The following is an 11,745-nucleotide window of genomic DNA, read 5'->3' as shown; positions in this document are numbered from 1 at the left end:
ACTAGATTCAAAAACCAGTATTGTTAGGTCCCCAAGTTATTCCTCAAAAAGAAAACAGTTTAGAAGTTCTTCAAGCAATCTTCAATATTAAAAAGAATGAAAGAAAGAAAAGAAAACCATGCATGAATCCCCTGATAAGACCCAATAGGTTAACTTAAGGAATAAATTGAGTTTACTGGTTAAAATCTTTCAAAATCTGAAACTCAGGGGAAAGACAATAAAAGCAGTCAGCCCTCTGCTCCCCTCAATCCAATATATTGAGCACCGGACATGGGGCAGTCACTGCTGGTCACTGACGCTGTCTTGCTGGGGAAGACACAGTCCCTCCTCCCGGGAGCTTGCAGACTAAGGAGGTAGATAGACAAGCAGGCGAGCATTGTAACAAATGGGATCCATGCTCTGATGAAGGAAGAACCAGGCTTTAAGGGAGCATAGACCAGGGGCACTGTCAGTGTTGGGAGAGAAGAGGAGGCTTCTTGGGAGAAGAGACATCTAATGGGAATTAAAGCCCAAAGGTCAAACAGGGTAGGAACATTGGGGGGAATTTTGCAGGCATGGAAAGTAGCTGAAAAGCATGGGACTAGCTGATGCCGGAAAGGCACACAGGGCCTTTTGTATCAGGTAAGGGAGTTCAGAATTTAGAGTACCGGGAAGCCATTGAAACGTGTGTAAACAGGTGAGTAATTTGAACGTTATAGAGCTCATTCAGGCTGTTACATTGGGCAGGAATGGAAAGGAAGCAACACTGTTAGCTGGGGCACCAGTTCAGAGGCTCTTGCAGCAAAACAAGAGTCTGGTGACTTGGTAGAGTGTGAATGCATTAGGGCGTGTATAAGTACCCTGAGGCTGCTGTAACAAAGTACTGTTACCGAACAGGGTTCTTGGCCTTCCCCAAGCAATAGAAATTGACTAGAGGCCAGACAAGAAATTCAGGCGTGGCTTTATTGGCGCCTCTGCTGCCCCAGGGGAGAGTGAGAACAAACAACAGGTTCCCTTGCTTGGCTCCATCACTGAGGGGGTGGAGAGCTTGTTTCTTATATGGGGTGAGGGTAGGGATGCGTCCAGAAGTCGGGCCAGAGGGGTGGCTTAGGTGGTGGTGTGTGCAGGGGGTATGCGCTGCTTTTGCTCCTGACACCCTGTTTTTTCTCCAGGCTCTTCAAAAGTGGCATTTGGGTTTTTCCGTCTCTTTGTATCTTTTGGGTCCAGAATTTGTCCCAACTGCCCATGCAGGCAGTTATTTTTAGTCCCATACAGTTTCTTTGTATTTTGTTGCTCAAGGAGAGGTGTGTCAGGTGCAAGCATTGCAGCACTGCAGCAAAGGGTCCCAGGTCCCAGCAAAGTGTCCCAGGTCCCAGCCTGTCTCAGTACCACACATTTGGCGGCTTAAATAACAGAAATGTATTCTCTCACAGTTCTGGAAGCTAGAAGTCCAAAATCATGGTGTCAGCAGGGCTGAGCTCCCTCTGAGACTCTGGGTAGAATCCTTCCTTCGCCCTAGCATCTGGTGGGGCCATCAATCCTTGTGTTCCTTGGCTTGCAGCTGTATCTCTCCAATTTCTGCCTCTGTGTTCTCCCTGTGGGTCTTTGTCTCTTCACGTCATATTCTATAGACGCCAGTTGCATTGGATTAAGGACCCACCCTGCTTCAGCATGATCTCATCTTAACTAATTACATCTGCAACGACCTTATTTCCAAATAAGGTCCCATTCTGAGGTTCTGGGGACCAGGAGTTTAACATAGCTTTTAGGGGGACACAATTCAACTTGTAATAGGGAGAGATTTAAAAATTGAATCAATAAAACTAATAAATGTATTAGGTACTGGGGGAGGGGCAAATAAAGGATAGAAGTCAAGGGTTGCATGTTGATTTCTGAGTAGATAGTGGTCAAGGGAACCAAGTAGGGAACACAGGAAGGAAAGTGGATTTCAGGAAGAAAGTGATGAGTTTCATTTTGGATGTGTATCAATTTAAAAAGGTGTTCGGCAGCAAGAAAACAACCCCAAGGCTATGGGGGTTTCCTTGTCCCATATAACAAGCCCAGAGGTACGCAGTCCAGAGCTGGTACAGTTGTACCCCATTGCCATCAGGAAGCCATGCTCCTTCTGTCTTTCCAGTTGCCAACATTACCATGTAGGGCTTCACCCTCCTGTCTGTGTGTCCTGGTCACCTACAGGCTATTCCAGCTCCAGCAACTACATTCCAGACAAGCAGAAGAAGAAGGAGGTGAAAACAGGAGGAAACTGTTAGAAAAGCAAAAACATCCCAGAAACCCTAAGCCTGTGTGTCATCTGGCCACCTCTGCCTGCAAAGGAGACTGAAGTGGACAGTACTTTTAGCGGGCACATTGCCACCCAGAACAAAATCAGGGCTCTGTTAAAAAGAGATAAAGAGGGCTTCCCTGGTGGCGCAGTGGTTGAGAATCTGCCTGCCAATGCAGGGGACACCGGTTCAAGCCCTGGTCTGGGAAGATCCCACATGCCGCGGAGCAATTAAGCCCGTGAGCCACAGTTGCTGAGCCTGCGCGTCTGGAGCCTGTGCTCCGCAACAAGAGAGGCCGCGATACTGAGAGGCCCACGCACCGCGATGAAGAGTGGCCCCCGCTCGCCGCAACTAGAGAAAGCCCTCGCACAGAAACGAAGACCCAACACAGCCATAAATAAATAAATAAATAAAATTAAATTTAAAAAAATTAAAAATAAATAAAATAAAAAAAAGAAAGTACTCTTTAAAAAAAAGAGAGAGATAAAGAGAGTAGATTTGAGGTAGAAAACCAGCAGTTTCTGCCACAGTCCACCCCTTTGGCTAGCCAACATTCAAACACATCCTTCTTCCCATAAATAAAAAGCACTTACCCCTCCCCAAGGAATACAGCTGCAAAGTTCCATCTCGTCACCGACTCCAGTGTGAAGTCCAGGATCTTTAGAGGCTTAGAGTCAAGATGTTGCTTCCCTTGAGCAAGGATCCATAAGCTTAAAGCTGAAAGACTAGTTTCTCTCCCCAACAGTATCGAGCTATAGATACAGATACAGATGTAGATATAGATATAAATAGAGAAAGATATAACTTAAGTGATCACTTATACAAGTGACTGATTGATCACATTTTAAACCTTCTTTGGGAAGAGCGGAGCATGGCAAACACCCAGCTGCCACTGGTCCATGGTGCCCATACAATCCCACTGGGCAGGAACAGTGAGCATTCACTGTCCTGGCAGTGTAACTCCTTGGTTAGCTCCTTAGCAGCCCTCGTTCTGGCCTCTGGAAGGATTCTCCTTGTTTGCTATTCCCTACTGAAACCAGATGGCACTTTTCAGATGGCACTTGAACCCAGTCAAAACTCAGATTGGGACTTGAACCCACGATCCCTGACTTAGGAGAGAACTCGAACCCACTGTCTTTTTTTTTTTTTAATAAATTTATTTATTTATTTATTTTTGGCTGTGTTGGGTCTTTGTTGCTGCACGCTGGCTTTCTCTAGTTGCGCAAGCGGAAGCTATTCTTTGGCTTTCTCTAGTTGCACGAGTGGAAGCTACTCTTAGTTGCAGTGCGTGGGCTTCTCATTGCAATGGCTTCTCTTTGTTGCAGAGCACGGGCTCTAGGCATGTGGGCTTCAGTAGCTGTGGCACGTGGGCTCAGTAGTTGTGGCGCATGAGCTTAGTTGCTCCACGGCATGTGGGATCTTCCCAAACCAGGGCTTGAACCCGTGTCCCCTGAATTGGCAGGCGGATTCTTAACCACTGTGCCACCAGGGAAGTCCCCCCACTGTCTTTTACTTGAAACCACTCACCTGGTGTCTGGACTTACTGAAGCTCAGGTTCTTTGTCTCAGAGCAGGAAGAATTCAGCAAGAGGCAAAGCAGCAGGCAAAGAGTAAGTTTATTAGCACGGGACGCTTGTGAGAGATACAAGCGGGCAGGCAAGAAGGCTCTACCCCGAGGACTGAGAGGACTTTATTTTTATAAGCAAAAGAAAAGTGGGGAGGGGGAGAAGACCACCTTCTTCCTCATTTGGGTGTAGATATCAAGGCTTGTATCATTAGTTCCTCCTTAAACCCTATATGGTCTAACCGGGACTGCCATGCCACCATTTAAATCATATGTATATTAGCAGAAGGGTGGTAATATATACTAAAATCTGGTAATTCATCTCAGGTTTCAGTATAATGTCTCCTTTCACTTAGTGTTTTTCCCCTTTCACCTCTATTCCTATGTTGGCTACAGGCAGAAATGCTACTCTTCAAGGACCATTTACTCCCTGACTTCATGTAACAAGATTCAGACCCCATTATCTATTGTCTTGTGTTTCAGGTCTGTGGCTTGAGTGTGCCTGGTGCTTGAATGTGCCTGGTCTTCCTTCAAGGTAGTGTAGATTGTTACTAGGTTACTGGATTCTTTTCTTGAGTGGTCATTAGCCTACAACAGTCTCCCAAACTCCCTTAAAATTCCCTCTCTCTGTCTTTAATCCCCTAGTGGAATTTTTTGTTAAAATAACTATTTATTTATCCTACTCTATCCCTATCACTGCGGCTGCACCTGATTCGGGCACTGGGAAGAATACCCTTCCTGGAGGCTGTCAAGCTTCAGTAGACACTGCTGCTCATGTAGATCAGGTCCCATCAATGCCTTAGGGGTTTCACAGGCTGTACTGAACAGCCTGGGGGATTCTTTGATAATCCAAACCTTCAAGATCTTAGCAGGCTTCCTCTATTTGTTTCAGTTCTATGAATAACCCTCATCAAAAGATCTTGCCCAGCTCTTTTCCAGAGCTGAAAATTGGCAGAATATGCCAACCCCAAATATGCTACTTTGCCATAAGGATTATTTTGAGCTAAAGACATTTGAAAAGCAGCAGGTACAGGAAGGACACTCTGAACACCTGTGCCCACCCCCTACCCCCTGCACTTTTCTTCCTGAAAGCAGGAGATAAATAACTCCCTAGTGCAAGATGCCAGGAGGAAAGAAACATTCTTACCACCAGAGATGGGGGGTGGAAGCAGGAGAACTCTATACAAACAGACAGACTTTTTTAAAACAACCCATCCTACCTTGGTCTCCCCATATGTTTTACTTTTCCACAGTTGCTCCTCTTTGTTCAACTAAGTTTATAAACACTTGGGCCTTTGGCTTTGTTGGGGGGGCGGGAGGTGGGGGGGGCGCATCTTCATTTTCCTATGGGAAATGTCCACATAAAAATCCATATGCTTTTCTCCTATTAATCTTAGTCAATTTAATTCTCAGGCCCAGCTAGCGACCCTGCGAGAATAGAGATACAATTCTGCCTCCCCTACAGATTTAAGTCTGAAGACGTGATTTTTTACCTCTGTATTCTGCCAACCTACTTCTCACTTAAAGGTCTTTGTCTTGAGGCAATCCAAAATTAAAGATGGGGGAGGGCTGGAGTGGGGAAGGAAATGCCCAATGCCCTCTTTGCTGGTAGACCTACTCCCTTGAACTGGCAGATACTTCTTAATGGAAAATGTCTTTTGGAGGACTTTGCCAAAAGGGGCAGGAAATCAGTACACAGCAACCTTCTAAATGTTTTCTATCATTTCCTCTAGCCCTGATTGGCATGACTCTGTCCCAGTGTGTAGCAAAAAACAGTTTGATTGAATGCCACTGCATAACAAAGCTCACCAGCTTTCCAGGCTGCAGCTGTTGGGACCTCATTAACTACTATTCTCCTCCACTCCGTCAATTCCACAGATTAGGGCCTGTGACTTCCAGAAACCACCTTAAAATATGAAAGTCTACATGCATCAGGGTTCTTAATTGTAAGCAACAGAAGCTGATCCTGGCTGATTACAGAGAAAATAAATGTATTTAAAATAATCTCAATAGCCCACAGAATCTGTGTGAAACTGAAGAAACTGGCTCAAGATTAAGCTTCCAAGAAAAGATCAAAAACCGAAAACTTGGCCTGATGAAGAAACTGCTGCTTCTGCTACTGCACTTGCCACCATGATGTGCTAATGCGCCATCTGCATTTCGACCAGAATCTCCATTTGATTATAACCACCGCTACACCAGTAATGCTATCACTTGTGCATCAAGAGCTCAGCTCGACTTGAAAATGCTGTATCCCTGAAAGCAATTCACGTCTGCCACTGCCAGGAAAATGGTTTCCACGCCAAGCCTCCTTCCTCAGATTGTGCCATTCTGAATCAAAGTTTCATATGGGCGAGTCCCATTGGTGGAGAATAGCTCACAGGTCTAAGCCTGACCACAAAAGAGACTGGGAAACACCTTTCTGAGGAAAAGGGACTGATGAGGCTGGGAATTCCCCCAAACAGAGCAAAAAGTACTGAGAATCCAGAAAACATAGCTCTGTGGGGCACTCAAGTGGAGCAATCTGGTAGATGACGACTATGCATATCTATAGTTTGGGAGAGCTGCCTGGGCTTGGGAGCACAGAGGTGGTATTATGGTTTGAATTGTGTCTCACCAAAATTTATATGTTGATATCCTCCTCTCCATTACCTCAGAATGTGCCTTTATTTGGAGATAGGGTCTTTCCAGAGGTAATCAAGTTAAAAAGAGATCATGAGAATTGGCCCTAATCCAACATGACTGGTGTCCCTCTAAAAAGGGGAAATTTGGACACAGAGAGAATGCCATGTAAAGATAAAGGCAGCAAGCCAAGGAACATCAAAGATTGACAGCAAACCATTAGAAGCTAGGAGAGAGGGAGGGAACAGGTTTTTCTCCTCACAGGCCTCAGAAGGAACCAACACCACCACACCTTGATCTAGGACTTCGAGACAGCAGTGAGCGGTCCCAAAGAGAGATATTATTTCCCTGCCCAGGAATTGAACCTGGGTAGCCTGGATAAAAACCAGGAATCTTAACCACTAGACCACCAGGGGCTAGAGGTTGGAAGGAAAGTGGCCCTGGCTCTTGTCCCCGTTTGAAAGCAAGAATGTTTCAAGGAGGCAGAAACTGTAAAAACGAGTACAAAGTTTATTATTAGAGACACAGCACAACAAGTGGGAGAGCACACAGAGAAAGAGTTTAAGACTGAAGCAAGGCTGAAATACACGCCCAGAGAGAAAGGGTGTGGGCGTCCTTCCTAATGAGGAGGAGCGCAGGAAAGAGGTGATTTAAATCACTTGTATAGGGCTTCCCTGGTGGCGCAGTGGTTGAGAATCTGCCTGCCAATGCAGGGGACACGGGTTCAAGCCCTGGTCTGGGAAGATCCCACATGCCGCGGAGCGACTAGGCCCGTGAGCCACAGCTACTGAGCCTGCGCGTCTGGAGCCTGCGCGTCTGGAGCCTGTGCTCCGCAACAAGAGAGGCCGCGATGGTGAGAGGCCCGCGCACCGCGATGAAGAGTGGCCCCCGCTTGCCGCAACTAGAGAAAACCCTCGCACAGAAACGAAGACCCAACACCAGCCAAAAATAAATAAATAAATAAATAGAAATTAAAAAAAAAAAAAAAAAAACAAATCACTTGTATAGGGCAGTCCTTCTGGGTCTTGGTTTACCTTTGGCCAATCATCTTGTTTCTCTTTTCACACCTGACTGGGCCCAGGATCCTCCCCAACATGGGTGCTCAACTTTTCGCTAAGACGGATCCCACAGCAGAGGCCTGTGATGGTATGTCCATCCTTATTATGGGGTGGCGCCCCCTCCTTTTTGACCCCCAAGGAGTCTTTCTGCTCCTGTGCAGTCGGGGAAGTTTCCCTGACCTCAGCAGTGGTCATCTTACTTCTTTATTCCAGCAGAGCTCAGCTTCTGCCGCTAGCTTTGTCCTTGGAGTGTCTGGGGGAAAACAAAGCTTCACTTTTAGTCCACTTGACAAATACGAGCTCTCCAGCCCAGGAGCCCATCTACCTCCTACCTCGGAAGGGTAAGGAAGGGGAGCGAGGGCTAATACCTGGGGACATATTAAAGGGAAGACATCTCTTCCTCCATGAGAAGAAGGAGGAAAAGCCAGATGCAGGTGAGTTGAGGATTCCTGGGCAGTGACCTATTAGGAAGCATTCTCAGGAATAACCTGAAGGGAAGCGGAAAAAGAAAACAGGAAGGGAAGGGGGCCAAGCAAGAATGCCATGACAGCAAAGTGCCATGAAGAGCACCCTGACTTGGGTTCATCCCCCCGGGGAGCTCTCACACCTCGGAGTCATCCCAGTCATGGGGCAAGTTTGTGGAGGTATTTATACTCCCGAACCCGTCAGTCAAAGGTTAAGAGCTGCCCTTTGTGGGTGGAGGTGGGGAGGATGAAAATTCCCGGCCACCTCAGGTTTTCTGTGCAGGCAGAGTGATTCAGGCAGCCTGAAGGCAGTCCTCAGACAAGAGACAGAGGTGCTGGCTGTGGGGAGTGAAGGCACATGGGGGTGCTGGTGTGCCCTCAGACAATGAAGGAACCCAAGGTGACATGGGCAGAGTTCTGGCAGCCTCTGCTATACAGCTGTGGGTTGGCAGGACAACAAGAGAGTAACACATGAAAGATTCTATATCCCCTTCTATTCTATAGGGAAGACATTTGAGGAGAATGAAGAAGGTTTAAAGTATGAAAGAGGTGCTCGCTTCAGCAGCACATATACTAAAATTGGAATGATACAGAGAAGATTAGCATGGCCCCTGTGCAAGGATGACACTCAAATTTGTGAAGCGTTCCATATTTTGGGGAAGCAGATTCGTGAAGGATTCCGCATTTTTGGGAAGCAGCCGTATAGCACAGGGAGATCAGCTCGGTGCTTAGTGACCACCTAGAAGGGTGGGATAGGGAGGGTGGGATAAGATGGTAGGAGGGAGATGCAAGAGGGAGGAGATATGGGGATATATATACATGTATAGCTGATTCCCTTTGTTATAAAGCAGAAACTAACACACCATTGTAAAGCAATTATACTCCAATAAAGATGTTAAAAATAAATATATTTATTTATTTATATAATAAATAAATAAAATTATTTTATTTTATTTATTAAAAAAAAAATTTATTTATTTATATAATAAATAAAAAATAAAGTATGAAAGAGAAAGCTGATCAGGAAGGTACAGAAAGATTGCCAGGCAACAGTGAAGGCCCAGTTGAGAGAGAGACCATGACCTTATTATGGCACAAACACCAACAGCATCCAGGTATAACAGGACAGTGGGGCAAAAGAGGAGTGATTGGCAAAGATGTGGTAAAGGCATTCGGTCTTTCCTGGGCAGGAAAGGAACTTAGAACCTTAGAACTGAATAGAAAGGGAGACAACGGAGAGGCCAGGGGCTTGGCAGTTTTAACAAATTTGAAGAACAGGTATTGTGGGAGCAACTGTGTTAAAAAAATGTGGAAGGATGAGAGGGTGTGGTCCCAGATTTAAGAAATGATGATGCAAGGTCCAGGCTGTGGCCATTACGGTGGGTTTACCTAAGGTGGAACAGAGGGGAAGGTCACTGGAGTTGAGGAGGTCAAAGAACCAACAGGCTGCTCTCACTACGTTGCTGGTGCCTGAATCACCCACTCCTCTTCCCCTCTCCTCTCCTGGCTGAAGCCTGGGGGACCACAGCCAGAAGCTGGGACCACTGCAATCCTGCCAACTACAGTGCAAGGATGAAACAGAATTTAGGAACAATTGTTTGGCTTGAAGACCAGAAAACCAGACACTATGAGATTAAAGACAGAAATAATTTAAGAAACGTTCACAGCAGTGACTGACCCAAGTTCTTTGAAAGGTATCTCAGCGCCATGAACTGTTTTTCAAGATCGCCAAGTAGCAATTGACTGGCATCTTGGTTTAGCTGTTAGACTTGACTACGGAGGTAATACTGAAAAATACAAAGACTTGGGACCTGATGGTGCAAAACATGCAGACAGTGCAACTAAAAATGCAGAGCCATTGATCAATTTGGATGTAAATAATCCTGCTAGGAAGGCTGGGGTAAAGGCTTTGCTAACCTCCTTTGGGTTCAGCGTCACAGTGATTACCTGGTAACGATTAAGGCACTTCTCATTATGGTCCAGGAGCTCCTGAACAGGATGCAGTTGCTGGAGGAAATCGAACAAAAGAAGGCTTGTCTGTTGCTTTAGACAAGCATATTCTTGGCTTGGACACAGGAAATGCAGTTCTGCATGAAGCTACTCAAATTCTGTTGCATATAGAAGAGCTCAGAGAGCTGCAGACAAAAATGAATGCAGCCAGAGTGGCTGTTCAGACGATTCTTGCTGATCCAAAGACAGACCACAGGCTGGGGAAAGTTGGAGGACGAACACTGTAGGATTTCAGCTTCTCACCCTGCTTAGTACAATTGGGAACCACGTACACTCTGGCATATGTTTGGAAATCAAATGTCACATTTTCAGAGGAGAAACCCCAGAAAATGGATGATGGTCTAGAGATTTACCATCATTGCTTTTTCTTTAATAAAGTTCTAGGAAGTGGGGAAAAGAAAAGAGAACTAACAGGATGGGTGTGGAACGGGTCATGTACGTGGACACTGAAGACGCACAGGAAGCCTCAGAGCCAGGGAGAAATGCTGACAGTAACAGCCATCACTGACACATACTGAGTGCTTCCACCTGCTTTATCTCATTTCATCCTTCTCTTCCTTCAGGTCTTAGCTTAAATGGCACCTCATTCCCTAACCCCCTTCCCATCATAGTTCTCCTTCATTCTATCTCAAACTCTTCATAGAACATATATCAATTTATAATTATTTTCTTCTGTTCACTTTTTAGCTGAATGACTGTCGAATGCCAGTAACTATTCTCCAAAGTGGTTACTATTACTATCCCACTTTACATCTAAGAAAATTTAAGCTCAGATATTATTAAGTGCTTTACCCAAGAGCACACAGTGAGTAAGTGGCAAACCTGAGACTGGAACCCAGGAACATCTGACTCCAAAGCCCACATTCTTAATGGTAACACCTCCAAAAACTTTTCAGTGACTGACAGGAGATGACCAGGAAGTGGGGAGAGAGCAGGGCAGAGATGGGTATACTACCCTGTTCTCAGGTTATACGGTAGTTGTAGGACCAAGGACCTCCATACTAGAAATAGTTCAGAAAGTAGCACTGGGAAGGAAGGAGGGCTTTTAACCTACCTTCTGACCCCAGGTGTTCGAGGTGTGGGCAACGCATAGTATCTTTTTGAGAGAGCTGCAGAGAAATCTCTCGGAGACGCTCTGGGTTTCTGTTAGCCAAGAGGTAGAGGGAAATTTCCATGAAGAGCTCACACTCCTCGGGAGGGTTTGCTTAGCATAGGATGAGGCTCCAGGGGGTGCAGTGGGAGGCGTTAGGGGAGGAAAGCAGCAGGAAGAGGCAACACAGAGCAGAATGTAGACGAGGGTGTGAAAGAAGATATATAATGGGGAGGCTTATATTTTGAGCACTAAACCAAGGATCAGAGGGTTGTGGGGAAGGTCAGGTTCAGCTGGCCACATATTTGCAAAGAATCATTCTTACCAGTCTTCTGATGGGCAGGAGAAATTCAGAGCATTCTGGAAGAAGTCAGTCTTGTCCTAAGTTGGTTGGGTTTTGAAGACGGTCTCATCCAGGTACACTGACCCATGAAGTTCTATTTAGTCCCCAGGACTCTATCAGCAGTTGAACACAGCAGAGGGAGTGGACATGATTCAGGTCTCCAGGAATGTGTCAGGGATGGCCTGTACTGATTTGCTTCAAACGGAATCAGACAGCACAACAGGGTAAGCCTGCAAGTCCCTGGGCAAAAACTGTTTACTCAGCTCTGTAACTCCAGAATGTAACAGATGCCCACCTCACATACCAGAATGAAGCTCACTGAATGTTTGTTGAT

The 11,745-nt window shown here is 45.9% G+C and overlaps 1 non-coding gene and 1 pseudogene across 1 annotated transcript; both read left to right on the top strand.

The window, feature by feature from the left end:
- Nucleotides 1-7,932: 7,932 nt before the first annotated feature.
- On the top strand, nucleotides 7,933-10,205 carry LOC132361068 (RNA transcription, translation and transport factor protein-like; annotated as a pseudogene).
- LOC132355170 (U6 spliceosomal RNA) lies at nucleotides 8,518-8,624 on the top strand. Its single transcript, XR_009499549.1, has one exon. It is a non-coding gene; the product is annotated as a U6 spliceosomal RNA (small nuclear RNA).
- Nucleotides 10,206-11,745: the final 1,540 nt, after the last annotated feature.

The sequence above is a fragment of the Balaenoptera ricei genome, chromosome 1, assembly GCF_028023285.1.
Source record: "Balaenoptera ricei isolate mBalRic1 chromosome 1, mBalRic1.hap2, whole genome shotgun sequence".
NCBI classification, from domain to species: Eukaryota; Metazoa; Chordata; class Mammalia; order Artiodactyla; family Balaenopteridae; genus Balaenoptera; species Balaenoptera ricei.
The sequence above is the reverse complement of the archived record's forward strand: the minus strand, read 5'-3'. Positions and strand labels throughout refer to the sequence as shown.